This window comes from Vigna umbellata, chromosome 5 (assembly GCF_029865625.1).
Source record: "Vigna umbellata cultivar VRB3 chromosome 5, Vumbellata_1.0, whole genome shotgun sequence".
In the NCBI taxonomy this organism is placed as follows: domain Eukaryota; kingdom Viridiplantae; phylum Streptophyta; class Magnoliopsida; order Fabales; family Fabaceae; genus Vigna; species Vigna umbellata.
This window is the reverse complement of record NC_142169.1, coordinates 13040684-13061991: the sequence shown is the minus strand read 5'-3', so window position 1 is coordinate 13061991 and position 21308 is coordinate 13040684. Positions and strand designations below refer to the sequence as shown.

Here is a 21308-nt window from a genome sequence, read left to right as displayed (position 1 = left end):
AGATACTCATGAAATCATCCAAGCAATTCAAGACATGGAAAAATGATCAATCAGCTCAAGAGGTGAATCAAAAGTAACAAAACCTCACAGATGCACTATCAGTGTTTCTCTCAAGTGTATAAGGTAAAGAATTTCAACTCAATGCACTCAAGAAAGCAAACAACAACAAACTTGGCAAGCCTCTAATATCATCACTCAAAACATATGCATGTTCAAATCAAAAGGTCTTTTCATGGTTGTAATGGGGCCAAGGACAAGGGAGGATATATCTGGATAAGAAGCTACAAACCATAAGGAACAGAGGAGCAATGGGGAACAAGTGTAAACACATTCAAACACACCCACAACCTCTAATTTCATCCTCTTCTTGACTCCATTATTCACAATTATTCACATTTTTTTTTCACTATTTTTCTGCTCTCATTCTTTTTTTTTCTTCATCCTGTCTCTTTTCTTTTCTCTCTTTTCAAAACAAAACTGTAAAAGACAAGATACACATATATTTACCAAAACAAAACAAGAAGATGAACCAACTAGCCAACTCATCAGAATCCCCAAGGAGATCACACTTGTTCCCAAAACACTTCCAAAGCTCCAAAATTCCCTAAGGTTAAGGTAATCATGGTTTTTTTTTTTTTTTTCACTTAGGGCCAGTGTATGAGCTTCAAAACAAAGAAATGAGGAAAGTATAGGCTCAAAAGGGGTTTTCAAAGGATCAGAACAAGGTAAGCTTATTTGGCTAGAGAGGCTCAAAAACAAAACTGCCTTTATCACTTCCAAACATGCATATCAATCAAGAATTATCAACAAGAGTCAAGCCAAGGCATATGCGCAAGCAATCAAGAGACGTATCACACACAAGAAAGAACATAAAATGGCTCAAATCTCACACAGGGTAATTCTGTCACAATCAATTCAACTCTCAAAAATCATAACCATCTTCCCAAGCAAAGAAAAGCAAGGATTCCAACATCTCAGAGTATCAATGAAGTGAAGGAAATGATAAGTCTACAACCCAAACAAGGTTCAGAAATGAAGAGAATCATGCACAACTGTATACAAGACACGACAAAAATAACCTAGAAAAGAAAAAAATTTAACCAAGAAATCAAAAACTAACAAAGAAAAATAAAAATCTCCCCCAATAGACCACACTTAAACTACACAGTGTCCTCAATGTGTCATAAGCATAAGATCAGAAATCAGAACAATCAACACATCATGGACAAGTGCAATAAAAGTAGGAAAAGGAGGAGAAGAGAAAAGGAAAACTCCCCTGATCATGGTGGCAGTTGCCAATTTTGGACTTGCAGGGAGATGTCTTCCACCATTGGACCCAGCCAGGAAGTTTTGAGGAAAAATTGCTTCATCCTCCATATTTGATCAAGCAGGGAAATGTCTTCCACAGCTGGATCTAAGAAGAAGTGATTGTTGATGAGCGGGTTCAACAGGTGCTTATTGATCTTGAAGCTTTTGTCATTGTGAGCACCTTTGTTGTCCACTGTGGGTGTTTGTTGATCAAATTCATTTGTACCTCCTGCAATAGGGTTAGTGCAATGTGGCTCTACAGAAATTTCATGCAGGGGTATAACACCCAATCCCAGTGTAACAGGCTGAACCTCAGATACATCCTCAAAACATGAATCAATTTCGAAATTAAAAGTAATATCAATAACAGACTCAGATTCATGTTCAGTGCATTGAGAATAAACATCTGGATGTGATATCAAAAAGTGGTTCTCATCATGCACAGAGGGAGAATTAAAAACATGCTCAGCAACAATATGATCATCAACATACCTCTCAACAGCATAATCATGAACAACATAATCATCACTGACATAATCATACTGAGGTATGCTTACCTCCTCTTCCTTGAAAATTGCTAAAGTGTGGGAAGATGAAGGTGGTCTACCTGGTTCAGGGTTACTGCTTATTTCTGCCTGCTCCTCAAAATATTCATCAGTCTCCTCAGGTGCAAGGGTAGGGACATAGGATGATGGGAAAGTAGATGGCACAGTAGTAAGCTCATGACTCTTCTTCCCATCTTCTATGTTGATGCCACTATCATCATCATCTGGAATCTGTACAGTCTGAAATGGTAACTCTGAATCTTGAGATTGTTCCTCAGTGAGTTGAGTGGCCATCTGCCCCATCTGATCAGTCATACTCTGAATGGCGGCTCCTATTTCTTGCTGGAACTGCATGTTCTCTTGCTGAAACTGAAGGTTCTGCATGGTCATCTGCTCCAACAACTCCTGCAATGTAGGCTCAGAAGTAGAAGGCTGAGGAGCTATTTGGGCAGGAGCATCATATTGCTGACTCTCGTATTGCTGGATTGGTGGAGGCATATAAGTACTCTGGAATGGTGGTTCTTGATATTGATGCTGTGGAGCATCATACCATCCCAAGGTAGGGTCATTCCATCCAAGACCGTTGCTGTAAGCATATTGCACAGGGGAAAATTTGCTCAGAAACTGATGCTCAAGATATCCCCAATCGGTAACGGATCTCAGAGGAAGAGAGTCTTTCCAATCCTTAGCTGCTCCTTGTAATGAATGCGGAAATGCGCTCAAGAAAATGTAATCAAGAGGGACATCTGGAGGCTTCATTGAAGAGCACATGATGTGGAGCTCCTCCAAATGTCTGTGTGGGCATTCTCCTGCAAAACCATGAAACTTAGGCAGCAAATGTATCAGTCCAGGGGTGAGATCGCAATGAAGATCATCCTCCTTAAGTGAAACCGGCTCACAAAGAGCACTCTCAGAAATTAGAGGATGAGTCATATTGTTCTCAACATAGAAATCAGCAGAATATGAATTACAATCAGAGTAACATGCAGAACGAGAATCATAATCAGAGGCACTAGCAAAACAAGCAGTGTTCACGAAATCAAAATAGGTAGACATGGAAAAAGAAGAACACTAAAAATCACGAAACAAATAAAACACAACACATTTATACATGCAACACGCACACACAAAACAGAACATCACATCACATCACATCACAACACAAGACAAAACACAACACACACAAACACAACAAAAAGACCTAAGACTGAACCGTTGGTCCCCGGCAGCGGCGCCATTTTGATGAGAGGGTCGCACCTCCCAACAAAAGTTGTGCATAAAAGAATGCAGTATATATAGACTAGGAAGTGACTCCTAGGTCGTCTCTCAGGAACCAAATTGGGTTTAGTCTCAGATCTAAACACGTAGTGGGGGGGATTTTGAAAGATTTTTGGGTTCTAATGTGGGAAAAATTTAATTAAACTAGGAATGAAATAAATCCGAATTAGAATTGAACACAACCGAATAGAATTAAAATACATGAAAATATTAAATTGAACACTGTAACATTTAATTATCTAAACACAATTCAAGCTATTCAAGTGCACACTTAAACTAGAACATTAAATGCACAGTGTTGTAAGCTAAACACAAAACAAATAATTCATCACAAGTGTGACAAGTAAACACGTAAAGAACTAATTCAATTAAGCCTTAAAGTGAAATTTCTTCTGGATCATTTTTTTTTTCTGAGGTGATTAAAGTAGTACATCACTAAGAAAGACAAACAACAAAGGAAAGCAATTTAAAATTCATCCACATGCTGCAGGAGCTATTAAAAGGAATAAAAAAGTATTACTCCCCTCTTAAAACCGTGACACCTACTACCATTATGTTATCTCCCTTCAATGCTTCCAACCGTAACCTCTTCACTTCTTCCTTCAAAGAAAAAATACAAATTTCCACCTCTGCACCGTGCACCCACTTTTCCTCTCCAAAGTTGATTTTCTTCTTCCAACATTAACCACTTATTCATCAAAGAAAAAGCATACAAGGTATCTCAAGGTGCTGGACGGATAGTGCACTCCATTCTCCAAGAGAACAATTGATGAGCTTTCTTCCTCCATGAGTGCCGAATGAAGAGTTACATTCAACGTTGGTTTCAAAAAAAAATGAAAATGCTTTCAACATATCTTAAAGTAATTCACGAGAGAAGAAAAGAAAATGAACCCATGCATCTCCAGCTAGCTATATATTAACGTGTGGTGCTTCCAAAAATCAAAAGCCAAGAACCAAAATTACACCCACCATGCAGCACTCCAGTAATGAAACATTTGCTTTACTTTCTAAAAGAAATAGCTTAATGGAAGATACCATCCAAACCATGACATTCCACGGGTTCCACTAAATTAAAATGCACTTTTCATTCAATGAAATTTAAACAACCATTACTCATGAATCCATCATCAAACAACACAAAAGATATGAAATAGAATACTTGGACAGTAAAACAAAAGTGAAATGATTCAAATTGCTTCAACCTCTAACAGCAAAACACATTGCATCCAGAAGGTGGGAGAGAGAGACGTGGGTTCCCACCAACTTTCACCTAATCACTTCTCACTCCATTAAAGCAAAAGAAATTCAGGCACGTTCCTTCCAGCAAAATAATCACCGCAGTATCACATTCCCGTGCACACCACTTACGCATGCTACTACCAAATTAACTCTCCAAGCCAAAATAAATCAGCTCCTTGCTCTTCCGTCATGAACCAGCACCACTGCTGCATCCAGCTCAACCATTCTCCATTCTCTCCTCACTACCCTCACCTGCAAAACAGTGTTCAAAGGCCAAGAGAAAATAAAACAGTAACCAGTGGCGGAAAACAGAGAAGAGTGGCAGCTGGAGCCATCCTATACTACTTCTCCCCCTCCCTGGCGGCTCTCCTTTCTATCGGTGGTTCCCCTCACATTCAGCCCTCTGCGTGCCCTTCAAGTTAGCCGCTGGACCTAGCACACCCGAGCTCTTGGAAGCGTGAAGCCCGCATGGAGCATTACCATCCGCACATCCTCTCCAAGCCCAAATGATTGCACCCTTCTTCATTGTGGCCGTGACAGTTCAGCCCCAAAAATGTGGCAGCCCACTTCTTCCAATTGCAGCACTTTTTTTTATGGGCCGTGATATTCTCATTTCTTCAAACTTGCTGGATGGGAGCTGCTTGGATGCTGGACCTGCTGCACATGTGTTGCTGCTTCTCCTTGCTTTATTTCCTTACCGCTCGTTCGTTCTTAAAGCAAAGAAAAAGGAGGTTCTCCAATTCCAGCTCATCACCGTGCAACCTCTTCCTTCCACGTGGCCCCCCTCCATTGGTGTCCTTTACTTCACTAAAACAGATCCACCTTCTCCACTGGACGGTGCTTGCTGGAATCAAGCTCCAAAGGTGCATAAACCAAGTTCTGGAAAAATGAAAGCCACTTCCTCTGCTGGACCGTGAATGTGGCTGCTTTCTTTTTTTTTTTCTTTGCTATCCAATAAAGCCAAGCTATTGTATGCCTTGTTTAAGAGTGTTGGAAGGTCTTAGCATCATCCAATGATCAATTCCAGCCACCACAATTACTAAACAGCAAGCAAACAATGCAAACAGATTAGAAATCACTCAAACAGTAATCACTGGACTGACATATGAGAGTAAAATAAATACTGGGAACAGCACAGAACGAATTTGAACAAAGTAAAAACTATACGTTAAAATAGACATCTAGACGAAACTATGAAAAAAAAATTGCATGGAAAACGGATAAGAATTGAACTCAAACGAAGACACACAAGTTGACACAACATTCACGCAGCAGCCAGCGAAAATAAAAAATGGCTAAGATGCATTGGCTCAATTGCCATTTCTCATTTAGCTTTCAAATGTCCCAAAAAGTTATCCAAAATTTTCCCGTAATTAATAATGCAAAATAATAAGCTCAGATAATTCAAATTAGTTAAAATAAGAATTTCCGATCAAATTAAGCACAATTAGGAAAAACAGGAAAATACCGGACGTTTAAGCATAATTCCCCGACTAATTCTAGCACATTAAACTAAGTGAAGTGAGGAAAATATTGGTTCATCACGGAACTTCAAAGTGCTGCTCAGCGGTAAAAGTGGCGTTGAACGGTACTTGCAGCTCTTCTTTTATGAACTTTTTCTTCCTTTTCTGAGTCCAACTTCTGGCTAGTTCATTTCTTTCATTCAATTCCTCTTAAAACCTGCAAAAACAAGGAAAACCAAGCATAAAACTCATCCAACTCTCTTATTTCCAAAACATAAGCAAAAGCATGATTACAAGTTAGTTTCTAAGTCATAAAGGTTGTCTTTAATGTCAAAATTAAGTCTAAAAATAATAGCTTTTCAACTGTTATCATTATTGTACTCTGCTTGGATAAATTACACTACTTTGGTTCAACTGCTGTGTTTTATGATAAGTACTACTTTGTGATGCTCTAGTGTGTTGATTAATGTTGAGATGATGCATGATTTGCTGAAATACAGGTGATGGCTCATAGTTTATGAAACAGGTGCTTAAGGTAAAATTTGATTGAGATACTGAGGTGGATGTTTTTTTCTAAATTCTGGGATTCGAGAGTTTACCTGTGTAAGTTTTTGGCTTCAGAGTTTTTTTGTGAATAATTTCTATTGCTTTGGAAGCATCAATGATTTGCCCAAATATTCTGTGATTGAACAACTTGCTTGGAGATTTCATATGATCAAGGCCATCTTTTGTTATCCCTTATTCTTCTTAACCTTCACATGATTTTTGTGCACTGAAAAGAAAACAATATGTTCTAACCTTTGAACCTTGAGCCTTACGCAATTTTTGAAAACCCTTTGTCAAAATATTTACCTTGAGTTAAGTTGAGAACATTTATGAGGTATTGATAAAGGTTCAAGTTTGGGGTTACTTAAAAGATTGAGAAAGGAAAAGAAAAAGCATTGAGCTAAGCAGTGAATACATGAAGAGCAAAAGAAAAAGAAAAAAAATGAAAAGAAAAGAAAAGAAAAGCTCAATGCAAGGGAAAGCTTGGAAAGAGAAAGAGAGTCTGTGCTTGAATGATGAAATCATAAATGTCTCTTTAACTCAAGGATTTTGCTGACCAGAAAAACCAATTTCCTTCTTAGCCCAGCCAAGTTACAAGCCATAAAAAGCCCTTGTGATGACAACTTGCTTGTGAGTATGTTTGATTGTGGCTAAATGAAAGGCAAAGTTAATTTGTGTGACAATGTGATAGTAGAGTGAAAAAGACACTAGCACCTCACTCTACACCTTTAGGTTGAATGATACACTTTTGAGTGCTTGAGTGATACACTTTTGAGTGCTTGAGTGATACACTTTTGAGTGCTTGAGTGAAGCACTTTCCTTGGTAAGGAGTAGTTCTTTGAATTTCCAATTACATCTTTGCTTGCTTGATTGATCACTCTTAAGGATAACATATGTTGAAGTATATGAGCATCACATTGATTTTAATTGAATTAAGGCATCTGCTCATCTTGAATGACATTTGTATGCTGAGTTGATAAAAGTTGTCTCTTGTCCTGGAAGAAAAAGTTTTTGAAAAGTGTTGAGTCATTGTAGTTATTGTTTTGAAAAGTTTAGTTGCATTCTGTTTTGCTTGAGGACAAACAAAGTTCTAAGTTTGGGGTTGTGATAACGGTTGAAAATATTGTATTCTATGATGTAATTTTGATAATAAATGCACCGTTTTTTGCTTAGAAACTTGCTTGGAATCATGCTTTTTTGTTATGTTGTGACAATAAGAGAGTTGAGGTTGAATTTGATGATTTTAAGACTAATTTCCCTTGTTTTGGCAGGAAATGACATAATATGGAAAGCAGGGATGAAGTGCCATGAAGATAGAGTTCAAAAAGGCCTAGAAAAGCACCAGAAAGGAGGATTGCTTGAAGCTTGGGCGCCCTTTTTGGAGGCTCAGGTGCAGCAAAGAGCAGCTCAACGCCCAGGCGCCCCTTTTGGGGCGCTTGAGCGCCAGCAGCATGAAGCTTGGGCGTCATCTGAGAGGCTTAAGCGCAAGATACCATCGCTCACCGCCCGCGCGCGCTAAATGGGGCGCTTGAGCGCTGGTGACACGGGCTTGGGCTTGTTTCTGTTCTGTCTTTGCTCTTTTTAAAGGACTCAGGCATCCTTGGTTTTGTATCTCTCGCTAGAGCAGCACAACAAAACACTCTTCCACTCTCTGAAGGCGGATTTGGAGGCGGAAGCTTCCATCCTCTACTATTAGGGTTTTGCTATCTCATGCTTTTCCATTATTCATCTAATTTGGGGGATGATGTAATCTTGTGAACTCTCATGTATTTGAATTGATTCTTAATAACACATGCTTTTCTCATTAATTCTTAGAGTAATTCATGTGTGCTTTACATGCTTTGTTTAACTCATTCATATCATGATTGTATGAATTGCATGAGTGCCGAAAGGTTCCTTACAATTCAGGTACTTGTTGAATTCTCCCAAGAGTAATATTGCTCAAAGATGAGGGCATGAGTCTTGGTCGTCTTAAAGTTCTTGATCTTCACATTTAATTACTAGGAATGCTAGGAATTGCATGAACTGGTGATTAATGACATGCTTCTTCGTCAAGGGATCAAGTTTAAGTTATTTAGTGAGTGACGTTAACATTAATGCATAAAGAAGATTTCTTACATACATGATAGGGAACTTGGTGAAATCTATCCCCAACAAAATACTCATCTCATATTACAAACAACATTCGTTCATCACTGTGCTATTCTGCCATTGATCAAATTGCATTCATATTTAATTTGCTATCTTTGCATCTGAAACCTATGATCTTTATTTCTTTAAGTCTTAATTAATTGAGTTATCACATGAGTGTCTAGTACAGAGAGTCCTCTGGGATACGATACTTGCTCTTACCATTTTATATTAGTTGTGCGATTTGGTACACTTGTCAATCCATCAACACGACGCAACTGTAGAGTTGGGTTTTAAGTTTGGGGCTCAAGCGAGATTTCGGCCCACTTCATTCTTTTTACGCCCTAGGGTTCGCCTAAGCCTCCTCTCTCATATTTCCTTCACTCTAGCCTGCCTAAACTTTCCTCCTATGTTCTCTCCGCACGTTTCCCCTCATTCCTCCACCAAAAACCCTCTTTCTCACCATTTTTGCACAATTCAATTATTCAAGTTTGGGGTTTTGGTGTGCGGAGCTGCTGTAAAGTTCTGATTTCTTTCAATTGTTTGATTATTATCCACTAATATCTTGTCTCCAATCAAGTAAGTGATGCCATTTAGTGTTTTAAGTTCTTAAAAGTTTGACTTTTGATGAATGTTGATGAAAAAGTTTGATTTTTTGATGATTGACAGTGTCTATGCATGATTTACCACTGTTTGGACCGATTAAATTGTTCCGATTGTGGTTTGGACTGAGTTGAAACTGATTTGGAAAGTGAAAAATACAGCAAGGCCACGTTTGGCTGCACCACGCACCGCTCAAGCGCCCCCTGAGGGGTGCCCAAGCGGTGAGCGGCAATGGTTGTTTTAGTGTTTTCTGGTTTTCTGGTTCTGTGCAGGTGAAGCTGAGGGCACTCTGTTATGCCCTCAATCTGAATGAGAAGAGTTTGTTGATTTTTTTTGGGACTAATGCTTGATGATCTCTGTGTTTGTTTGTGTGAATCTCTATGTGCAGGGGTGGCTTCATCTTTAGGAAAAATGATCAAAACCCTTGGTAACAAGGACAAGGGAACCAAGAGGAAGGAGAAGGAGCAATTATACTCAAACAAGTTCATAACTCCTGCTCATGAGAGGTACTTCCCAACTATGGAAGGAAGGAGACTACATATGGAAAGGAAGGTGGCCAACATACCATCCTTGGCTCCACATTTTGAAAGGGAGCTGAACAACAGAGATTGGGGCCACCTAGAAACCTACCCCTCTCCCGCTAATGTTGACATCGTCCAAGAATTCTACACAAATGCAAAAAGCATTGGGGAAGAGGATGAGATGTACTTTAGCTACGTAAGGAGTAAGAGAGTTGCCCTTGGTGCTGACACTATTGACACTTTTCTAGGAGTGTAGACTGGGAAGGGGAGCAGTGTCAGTTTGCCATGTCCATGATCAAAGGGGTGGACTATGAGGATGTGGAGCGGACTTTATGTGTGCCCAGAGGGCACTTTCAGAGAAACAGGTCTGGGGCATCCATCCACATCATTAGACCCCAACTGACACCTCTAGCAAAGTATTGGATGGCCTTCTCTCATGCCAACATTCAGCCATGCTCCCATGTGTCAGACATCACTGTTTAGAGGTCCATCTTCCTCTACTGTGTTCTCAGGGTCCTCAACATTAATATTGGGCAAGTTATAGCCAATGAGATCCAAAGTTGTGCCCATGGTGCAACCAGCAAGATACCCATGGGACATCCCTCCTTGATCACCCATCTTTATGAGGCTGCTCGTATTGATGTTTCTAGGCCCCCACTGGAGCATCCAAGAAAGGAGCTGGACGCAGCTTACTTTACACACTATTGTGCAGTGGATAGGCCAGGGCACCCAGTGCCACTACCACAGTAGCCCTGGGCACACAAGAAAGCACCACCACCAGCCTAGGATCCAGTCCATGAGGCCGCTCCTTTCCAGATTCGGGACATGTACTTTTCTTTACTGGATTCTAGAGCTGAAGCAAATGAAGCTTCAACCATGGCTGAGGATGAGAATGTTGATGTTGAGGAGGATGAGGATGATGATGCTGAGGAGGATGAGGATTCTGATGATGAGTGATGAGTTGTATTGGGCCTCTACTGACGGATGCCACCTTTGTTATGGACCAATTTTTTTTATTTTACTGTTTTATTTATTTAATTGTTAAACTTTATTTTGTTTCTGTTGTTTTCTTTTTTATCTTATGTTTTGTCTACTTTGCTTGGATAAATTACACAACTTTGGTTCAACTGTTGTGTTTTGTGATAAGTACTGCTTTGTGATGCTCTAGTGTGTTGATTGATGTTGAGATGATGCATGATTTGGTGATATACAGGTGATGGCTCACAGTGTATGAAATAGATGCTTAAGGTAAAATTTGATTGAGATACTGAGCAGGATGTTTTTCTGAATTCTGGGATTTGAAAGTTTATCTGTGTGAGTTTTGGGCTTCAGAGTTTTGTGAATAATTGCTATTGCTTTGGAAACATGAATGATTTTTCCCAAATTTTATGTGATTGAACTACTTGCTTGCAGGTTTCATATGATCAAGGTCATCTTTTGTTATCCCTTATTCTTCTTAGCCTTCACATGATTTCTATACACTAAAAAGAAAACAAAATGTTTTAACCTTTTGAACCTTGAGCCTTATGCATGTTTGAAAACCTTTGAAAATCTTTACCTTGAGTTAAGTTGAGAACATTTGTGAGGTATGGATAAAGGTTCAAGTTTGGGGTTGTTGGAAAGATTGAGAAAGGAAAAGAAAAATCATTAAGCTAAACAATGAATATATGAAAAGCAAAAGAAAAAGAAAAATGAAAAGAAAAGAAAAGAAAAGCTCAATGCAAGGGAAAGCTCGGAAAAAGAAAGAGAGTTTGTGCTTGAATGATGAAATCATAAATGTCTCTCTTAACTCAAGGATTTTGCTAACCAGAAAAACCAATTTCCTTCTTAGCCCAGCTAAGTTACAAGCCATGAAAAGCCCTTGTGATGACAACTTGCTTGAGAGTTTGTTTGATTATGGATAAATGAAAGGCAAAATTAATTTGTGTGACATTGTTATAGCATAGTGAAAAAGACACCAACACCTCACTATACACCTGTGAGTTTGATGAGTCAATATTTTCTCAATTTCACTTAGCTTATTGTGCTAGATTTAATCAGGAAATTGTGCTTAATTGTCCGGTATTTTTCCGTTTTTGCTAATTATGCTTAATTTGACCAAAAATTCTAATTTTAATTAATTTGGATTATTTGAGTAAATTATTTGCATTATTAATTGCAGAAAAATTCTAAAAATGCAAATTGGGACATTTGGAAGAATATTCATGTGCACACTGTGCCATTTCACTTGGAAGAGGCTACACATGATTCAATTATTTATTCTAGGGCCCGTTGGAAATTTCATTTTGGGAAGGTATAAGTTGGAAGTCTGGTATGCACGGCTGAAAATGGGATGTGGACAATCCACGTTGGAATTCACGGCCACATTTAGTGGAAATTTACGTTGGGAAGTTGTTTCCCTTACCATGTCACGTAGGCCCATGGACAAGTTATTTTGATGAAACATTCAGCAAAATAGCTTTTTGAATGTGGGAGCCGCCACACCTTTGGCTTGCAACGTGAGTTATAATTGAATTGGCAATTGGGAAAAGCAACCAAAGAAGCCCACGGCCATTCATCTTATTCAGCCTTAGTTGGAATTAAAGAAGGGGCCCACATTGAAGCACACAGCCACGTCCCATCCAGCAACCGGTAATTAGGAAAAGAAGCTTTGAAGTCCAGTAGCATCCAGCATTGTGGTGTTACGTCTTTGGTTGCCACGTCCAGCTGAGAAGATCACGGAAGCAAGGCAGGGGTGTGCACAGCAATTTGGAGGAGCCACGCAGCAGCACATCACGGCCCACATCTGGAAGCACACACGGAAGAAGTGAAGCAAGTCCACGGTCCAGCACACGTGGAGAAGCAGCAACGGAGGAGAAAGAATTGAAACACACGGGCTGAATCCAGAAGCAACATTCAGCTTGGATGAAAGCCACGTCCACGTCCCAGTATCTTCAATATATCCAGAGCGGGCCCATAAGCAAGTCTGGGAGGTGTGTGCTTGGAGAGATGAACAGGTGTTGACGGAAGGGAAGTCCAACTTCAATTGAAAAGGGCTACACGTCCAAGAGCATCACACTGCCATGTCAGGTTTGCTGCATCCAGCCAGCAGCACACGGGTTACATCCACATGGCCCTTGAGAGCTGATTCTACCCAGCAAGCTTGAAGAAAAGAAACACTTTACACGTCCACATGAAGGAGCTTCCACGTCCAGCACTGCACGGAGTGAAATGAAGCACACCCGGCCCACATCCAGCACGAGAATGAAAAAAAAAAACTGGGCTGATCCACTCACGCTGTAGCATCACTCACGCTCCAGCATTTTTTCCACCAGGTGTGTGCTTGGAGAAGAAGGGAGGTGCAGCAGGGATGAGGCCTGGAGGAGAAGCAGTTCACACGCACATAGCCTCCATGGTCCAGCTTGGCACTAGGGCACTTATATTTTTTGAGTTTCCTGGAAGCGTGGAGGAGGCTGTGACATGGGGGTGTCTCGGTCTGGGCTTGGGAGGCATCCAGCCGCCACTCTCTGAGTTTTGGTTTTTAGGCTTTTGGCTTTGAACGTTTTAGGGGATGTAGGAGAAAGGGTGTCTTAGCTTGGTGCTGGAAGAAGGGTCTCAGCCTAGGCTGGATAGTCTAGGGTCTCTCTCGGTTATAGCTTCCAACAAGCATCTCGCAGTTGGGATTCCTTCTCTTTTCTTAGATAATAGGTGCTGGAATGAAACACAGTGATAGAGAAAGAGCTCCAGCCACACTTGCTTAGTTTTCTTTTTGGTTGGGAACATTTTCATTTTGAAAGAAAGAAATTAAAAGTGTGAATGTTGTTACGGTGGAATGAAGAAGCTTCACTTTAATTTGATGTTGTTGAATACCGATTGCCATTTTCATTTTGTTCGATTCATGCATTTGTTTTATTGAAGCTTTAGTCTGTTAATTAATGAGAAACTGCAGAAGCGTTGATTAATGAAGAGTTGATTTTATTTGAAGTAGCTCCATCAGTGTGCACGGTGATGATAAAATTGGAGAGGCCCACACGGTTTGTTTTATTTTCTTTTTTTTTTTTTTTACGCGTGGATCAAGGATGAATTTTATAGTCTACGTGTTACAACAATTGCATCATTTAATGCATTTAAATGTTTTGAAATCAATTCTACTTATTAAGCAAATTAGTTTACTATTTAACTTTTGTTCTTTTTGTGTAATTTCCGTGATGAATTATTTTCAATGTTTAGCTTACTCGTTGCATTTTAATAGCTTCAATTGCGTTTGGATTTTTAACTATTATAGTATTTACTTTAATGTTTTCTTTTATTTCAATGTTTTTAATTATGTTTGGTTTTATTTAATTTCCATTTTAATTTAAGTTCATCCGCAAACAAAAAAAAAAAAACAAACCTTTCAAACCCCCCCACTATGTGTTTGACCTAAGACTCGAACCACATTTGGTCCTTGAGAGACGACCTAGGAGTCACTTCCTAGTCTATACTGCATTCTTATATGCACAACTTTTGTTGGGAGGTGCGACCCTCTCATCAAAATGGCGCCGCTGCCGGGGACCAATGGTTCGGTCTTAGGTCTTTCTGTTGTGTTAGTATGTGTTGTGTTTTGTCTTGTGTTGTGATGTGACGTGACGTGATGTTCTGTTGTGTGTGTGTGTTGCATGTATAAATGTGTTGTGTTTTATTTGTTTCGTGATTTTTAGCATTATTCTTTTTCCATGTCTACCTATTTTGATTTCGTGAATACTGCTTGTTTTGCTAGTGCCTCTGATTATGATTCTCCTTCTGCACGTTACTCTGATTGTAATTCATATTCTGCTGATTTCTATGTTGAGAACAATATGACTCATCCTTTAATTTATGAGAGTGCTCTTTGTGAGCCGGTTTCACTTAAGGAGGATGATCTTCATTGCGATCTCACCCCTGGACTGATACATTTGCTGCCTAAGTTTCATGGTTTTGCAGGAGAATGCCCACACAGACATTTGGAGGAGCTCCACATCATGTGCTCTTCAATGAAGCCTCCAGATGTCCCTCTTGATTACATTTTCTTGAGCGCATTTCCGCATTCATTACAAGGAGCAGCTAAGGATTGGAAGGACTCTCTTCCTCTGAGATCCGTTACCGATTGGGGATATCTTGAGCACCAGTTTCTGAGCAAATTTTCCCCTGTGCAATATGCTTACAGCAACGGTCTTGGATGGAATGACCCTACATTGGGATGGTATGATGCTCCACAGCATCAATATCAAGAACCACCATTCCAGAGTACTTTTATGCCTCCACCAGTCCAGCAATACCAAAGTCAGCAATATGATGCTCCTGCCCAAATAACTCCTCAGCCTTCTACTTCTGAGCCTACATTGCAGGAGTTGTTGGAGCAGATGACCATGCAGAACCTTCAGTTTCGGCAAGAGAACATGCAGTTCCAGCAAGAAATAGGAGCTGCCATTCAGAGTATGACTGATCAGATAGGGCAGATGGCCACTCAACTCACTGAGGAACAGTCTCAAGATTCAGAGTTACCATTTCAGACTGTTCAGATTCCAGATGATGATGATAGTGGCATCAACATAGAAGATGGGGAGAAGAGTCATGAACTTACTATGGTGCCATCTACTTTCCCATCATCCTATGTCCCTACTCTTGCACCTGAGGAGAGTGATGAGTATTTTGAGGAGCAGGCAGGTATAAGCAGCAATTTTGAGCCAGGTAGACCATTTTCATCCTCCACCACTATTCCAATCTTTAGCGAAGTGGAGGTAAACATACCTCAAATTGATTATTCTGTTGATGATTGTGCGATGCATGATTATGATGTTGATAGGTGTGTTGATGATTATATTGTTGATGAGTCTGTTCTTAATTGTCCTTCTCTGCATGATGAGAACCACTTTTTGCTATCACATCCAAATGTTTATTCTCCATGCACTGAACATGAATCTGAGTCTGTTGTTGATATTGCTTTTGAATTTGAAATTGATTCATGTTCTGAGAGTATATCTGTTGTTCAGCCTGTTACACTGGGATTGGGTGTTATACCCCTGCATATCATTTCTTTGGAAACACATCGCACTAACCATGTTGCAGGAGGTACACATGAATTTGATAGACAAACACCCACAGTGGAAAATAAAGGTGCTAACACTGACAAAAGCTTCAAGATCAATAGGCACCAGCTGAACCTGCTCATCAACAATCTTTGCTTCTTAAATCCAGCTGTGGATGATATCTCCCTGCTAGATCAAATCTGGAGGATGAAGCAGTTCGTCCTCAAAACCTTCTTGCTGGATATTGTGGCGGAAGACATCTCCTTGAAAGTCCAAAATTGGCAACTGCCACCATGATCAGGGGAGTTTTCTTTTTCTCTTCTCCCCCTTTCCCTACTTTTATTGCACTTGTCCATGATCTGTTGACTGTTCTGATTGTTTGATCTGCTGATTGTGACACATTGAGGACACTGTGTAGTTTAAGTGTGGTCTATTGGGGGAGATTCTGATTTTTCTTTGATAGTTTTTGTTTTCCGTGTTAAATTTTTTCTTTTCTAGGTAGTATTTGTTTTGTTTTGTGTACAGTTTTACATGTTTCTCTTGATTTCTGGACTTTGTTTGGGTTGTAAATATGTCTTCCACTTCATTGATACTCTGATTGGTTGAAATCTTTGCTTTTCTTTGCTTGGAAGATGATTATGATTTTTGAGAGTTGAATTGATTGTGGCAGAATTACCCTGTGTGAGATTTGAGCCACTTTATGTTCTTTCTTGTGTGTGATATGTCTCTTGATTGCTTGCGCATATGCCTTGGCTTGACTCTTGCTGATAATTCTTGATTGATATGCATGTTTGGAAGTGATAAAGGCATTTTTGTTCTTGAGCCTCTCTAGCCAAATAAGCTTACCTTGTTTTAATCCTTTGATAACCCATTTTGAGCCTATACATTCCACATTTCTTTGTTTTGAAGCTCATACACTAGCCCTAAGTGAAAAACCATGATTACCTTAACCTTAGGGAATTTTGGAGCTTTGGAAGTGTTTTGGGAACAAGTGTGGTCTCCTGGGGGTTTCTGATGAATTGGCTGGTTGGTTCCTCTTCTTGTTTTGTGTTTGTAAATATGTTGTGTATCTTGTCTCTTATAGTTGTGTCCTAAACAGAGAGAAAAGAAAAGAGACAGGATGAGAAAAAAATATAGAGAAAAATAAAAAAAAAAGTAAAAAAGAAAAAAAATAGACAGGATGAAAAAAAAAAAATTTGTGAATAATGGAGTCAAGAAGAGGATTGAATTAGAGGTTTGGGTGTGATTTGATTGTGTTTACACTTGTTCCCTATTGCTCCTCTATTTCTTTTGGTTTATAGCTTCTCATCCATATTATATCCTCCCTTGTCCTTGGCCCCATTACAACCATGAAAAGACCTTTTGATTTGAACATGCATATGTTTTGAGTGTTGATATTAGAGGCTTGCCAAGTCTGTTGTTGCTTGCTTTCTTGAGTGCATTGAGTTGAAATCCTTTACCTTAGACACTTGAGAGAAACACTGATATTGCATCTGTGAGGTTCTGTTGCTTTTGATTCACCTCTTGAGCTGATTGATCATTTTGCCATGTCTTGAATTGCTTGGATGATGTCATGAGTATCTGCTTTCTCTGATTCGTTCTGTGTTGGAATTGTCTACTTCTTTTCTCTGTCCAGATTTCTTGAGGACTGTGTAAATTCTGTTTGTTTCCTTGCGAGTCTTTGTTTTCTGTGTGCTAAGTTTGTGTCATACCCTGGATGTCCTTTGAACTATTCCCTGATATGCGTCTTGATTTTGCCCAGGAGTGCAAAAGACTAAGTGTGGTCTATTTTGATGAGTCAATATTTTGTTCACTTCACTTAGTTTATTGTGCTAGAATTAATCGGAGAATTGTGCTTAATTGTTCAGTATTTTCCCATTTTTACTAATTGTGCTTAATTTGACCAAAAATTCTAATTTTAATTAATTTGAGTTATTTGAGCAAATTATTTGCATTATTAATTACAGGGAAAATGTTGGAAATACAATTTGGAACATTTGGAGGTCAAAATAAATGCCACATAAATTATACTTTAAACTAAGAAGAGAAAGGAGGTGTGGATTTATTTTTTTTGGGGGTGCACTTGGTAATGGATCTTGAAGCACGGCCTGCACAGTCCAGCAGAAGCTGTTGCACGCGGACTTAAATGAAAGTGGTGTGTGCTGGATGAATGAGGGGTGCACGTGAAGCAGCTCATTCGCTCTTCAAACCCAGCGTCCAGCAAGGCACGGAGGGCTTCACGCGGACAGCTACTGGCACAGGGGGCCCGTGGAGAAGCACGGTGCGTCCAGCAAACTTGAGGTGTGACAAGCAGAAATCAACACGTGGTCTTGAGAGTTGGGCTTGGGGTGTGTGCTCTAGCTGCCACGGAAGAGAGAAAAGGCTGGCACGTTTTGTCTTGCATCCAGGAGGCACTCACGACCTTGGACCAGAAAAGAAGAGAATGGAGGTGCAGCAAGTCCAGTAGAGGGCAGCGTCTAGAGCGTAGAGAAGCCCAGCAGCAACACGTGGTGATCCAGAGCACAACACACACACTCCACGCCCACGGTCCAGGGCATCATTCACCTTGATATATTTGGAGGTGTCCAGCCGCTAGGAGGGGGCTGGACGTGGGAGGAGCCAGCCGCCACTTGCCACTATCTCTCGGTCTCAGTCTTTGGTTTTTAGGCCTTTGTTTTTGAACTTTTCTTTGGCTGGAAACGCTGTTTTGAATGAATGAGAAGAGAGTTTTAATGCTTCATTCTTTTGGCTGATTTTCTCATTGCCATTTTCATTTTAGTTTTGTGCACCTTTTGATTGAGCTTGGGTTCAGCTGCTGCTGCCACATCTACACTCATTTTCGTTTTTTTTACTTTGTACGCTGTGATGCTGGACTGAGAAGCACGGTGGTTTAGTTTATTTTTCTTTGCTTTGCTGGAGAGGCGATGATTCAATATTAGAAAAGGTGTGACGTCCTAGCTTGATTTTAGGTGATGACACATTTCAGAATAGGCAACCATTTGGCTGGAGTATGTGCACGTGATTTCATTGGGAAAAAGGATTGCATTTTCTTTATTTGAAGGCTACGGTCAAGCTGCTACAGGAGAGTGGATTTTTATCATTATTTTGTTGCTTTTACAATTGAAGTTTGTGCGATTTTCAATGAAGAAAAGGGGATACAGTATTTTCTTTCTTTTAATTTAGAAGCTGGGTGATTTATTTGCTGCAAGGTGCTTGATGTATTGTTTGAAGTCTCGTTTTTTTTTTCTGATTATGGTTTATGCATTTAATTAGTTTATGTATTTAATTAGTTTATGATCTAGTGCTCCCTAGGGTAACATAGAGCGTTCGATTTCATAGGCTAGCTCTTTCATGTGTTTTTAGTCACTAGTTTGTTTGGTTTTATTTCATTTCCAATTTTAATTTAGTCATTTGCATTCACAAAAATTTTCAAACCCCCCCCACTTCGTGTTTGACCTGATTCTCGAACCACATATTGGTCCTTGAGAGACGACCTAGGAGTCACTGCCTAGTCTATAATGCATTCTTTTATGCACAACTTTTGTGGGAGGTGCGACCCTTTCAACAAAAGTTGTGCATAAAAGAATGCAGTATAGTACTAGGCAGTGACTCCTAGGTCGTCTCTCAAGGACCAATTTGTGGTTCAGTCTCAGGTTAACACTAAGTGGGGGGTTTTGAAATGTTTTGGTTGCGGATGAAAATTAAATACAACTGAATATAAATGAAAGCATTAAAATGAAAACTACAACAGATAAACATCCAAACACAAAATCAAGTTGTAAAAATGCAACGGTTAAGCTAAAACATACAATATAAAAAGAAGAAAAGCATTTAAACATACAATATAAAATATTCCAAGACAAAAGAAATAAAAGAAAATAAAACTTTTCTACCATTAACCATGACCCACACATCTACCAAGAGAAATTGGAATCTGTAAATGCTTCTGAAAATCACTCCTTGGCCATGACACTTCATGAGTTCCCTTGATGACTCTCAGCCGTGACACTTTGGTGTGCATGCAAAGAGAATTAAAATAAGTTAAATGCTTCTCCGTGTTTGCCTTTGACCGTGAGAATTTCATGAGGTGCATCCAAAGGAAATTAAAATAATGGTAACTCTTCTTCTTGGTTTCTCTTCCCGTAACAATTCCATGAATTGGAACCAAAGCCACTTAATTAATTGAAATGCTTCTTCCTTCCACCTTCACTTCCAACATATAATATATTTTAATTACCACATGGTACACCCATTTCCCAAACGTAACACCCCTTTCTTCCACCTAATCTACCTTTCATTCCAATTAAATCAAGAGCAAGTTACTTTTCCTCTAAACCGTAACATCCCTGTACACTACCTACTCCCATCAAATCAGCTTCTCATTTCATAAATCAAAAACAAATCTCTTCTCTTCCAGCAGCGTTTCTTTCCAACATCCACCTCCGCTTCATTCTCCACGCTGCTTCGCTTCTCTTACAACAACCCGTGTACCACCTCTTCCAAAACAAGTGGCGGCTGGAGCTTAAATCCAAAGACTCCTTACGTGCTGCTGCTGGACTCCAAATAAAATCAACTTCTACTTTCTAAAAGCAAAAACCAAAGTCTCCATAAATTGAATCAATTACTTCTCTCCAAAGATGTGACACCACTGCCCTTCTTTGAATCTCGTGCTTCACCATTTCAGCACCCGCACCTTTCCACCACTTGGGCACTCCGTCTACTGGACCTGGTAATGAAGACCGAAACTTCCTCAGCTCAAGCGTTCTAACACGTGCCCATCGTTCCAGCCCCTACACCGTGTGCTGTCCAAAAGAGTGTTGGATGTGGCAGCAGCAGCTTGAAGACTCCCGTAACATGTGCTTCCTTCCAGCAAAGTGAATCAGCACCTCACCATTTCACACGTTCCAGCCCAAAGAAGCAATGAAAGACTTAAATCAAAGTGCATAGAAAATAAACAAAATAAAAAGGTAAGAGTGTTCTTCTTTCATTCTACAAATCGTAACAACGTTCAAATGGAAAAAAATAATTGTGTGCTAAAAAAAATAAAAATATAAGTCTTCAGTGCAAAAGTGCTTAAGCCATTTTTCATTCCATCCGAAAATTTGAGAATAGCATTTTCAGCCAACACCAAGCCCCCTCCATCATTCCAATTGATTTACTTCTTAAAAGAATCCAAGCAATGACCGTGACATTTACTTAGAAAATGTGGCAGCACACTTGTTATCTTCCAGCTATAAAACCGTGAGCTTCATTTCAATGTGGTCCCCTCCATTTTGCTTCTTAAAATTCAAGAATTGAAGGACTTTCTTAAGAGTGTTGGGAGGTCTTAGCATCGTCCAATGATCAATTCCAGCCACCACAATTACTAAACAGCAAGCAACCAATGCAAACAGATTAGAAATCACTCAAACAGCAAGCATTGGAATGACATAGGGGAGTAAACAAAATACTGGGAACAACACAGAACGAATTTGAACAAAATAAAAACTATACGTGAAAATAGACATCCATACGAAACTATGAAAAAAAATTGCATGGAAAACGGATAAGAATTGAACTCAAACGAAGACACACAAGTTGACACAAACAGCAGTAATCACTGGACTGACATATGAGAGTAAAATAAATACTGGGAACAGCACAGAATGA

At 39.6% G+C, this 21308-nt stretch overlaps 1 pseudogene; it reads left to right on the top strand.

The window, feature by feature from the left end:
- Nucleotides 1–4876: 4876 nt before the first annotated feature.
- On the top strand, nucleotides 4877–10590 carry LOC148197730 (uncharacterized; annotated as a pseudogene).
- Nucleotides 10591–21308: the final 10718 nt, after the last annotated feature.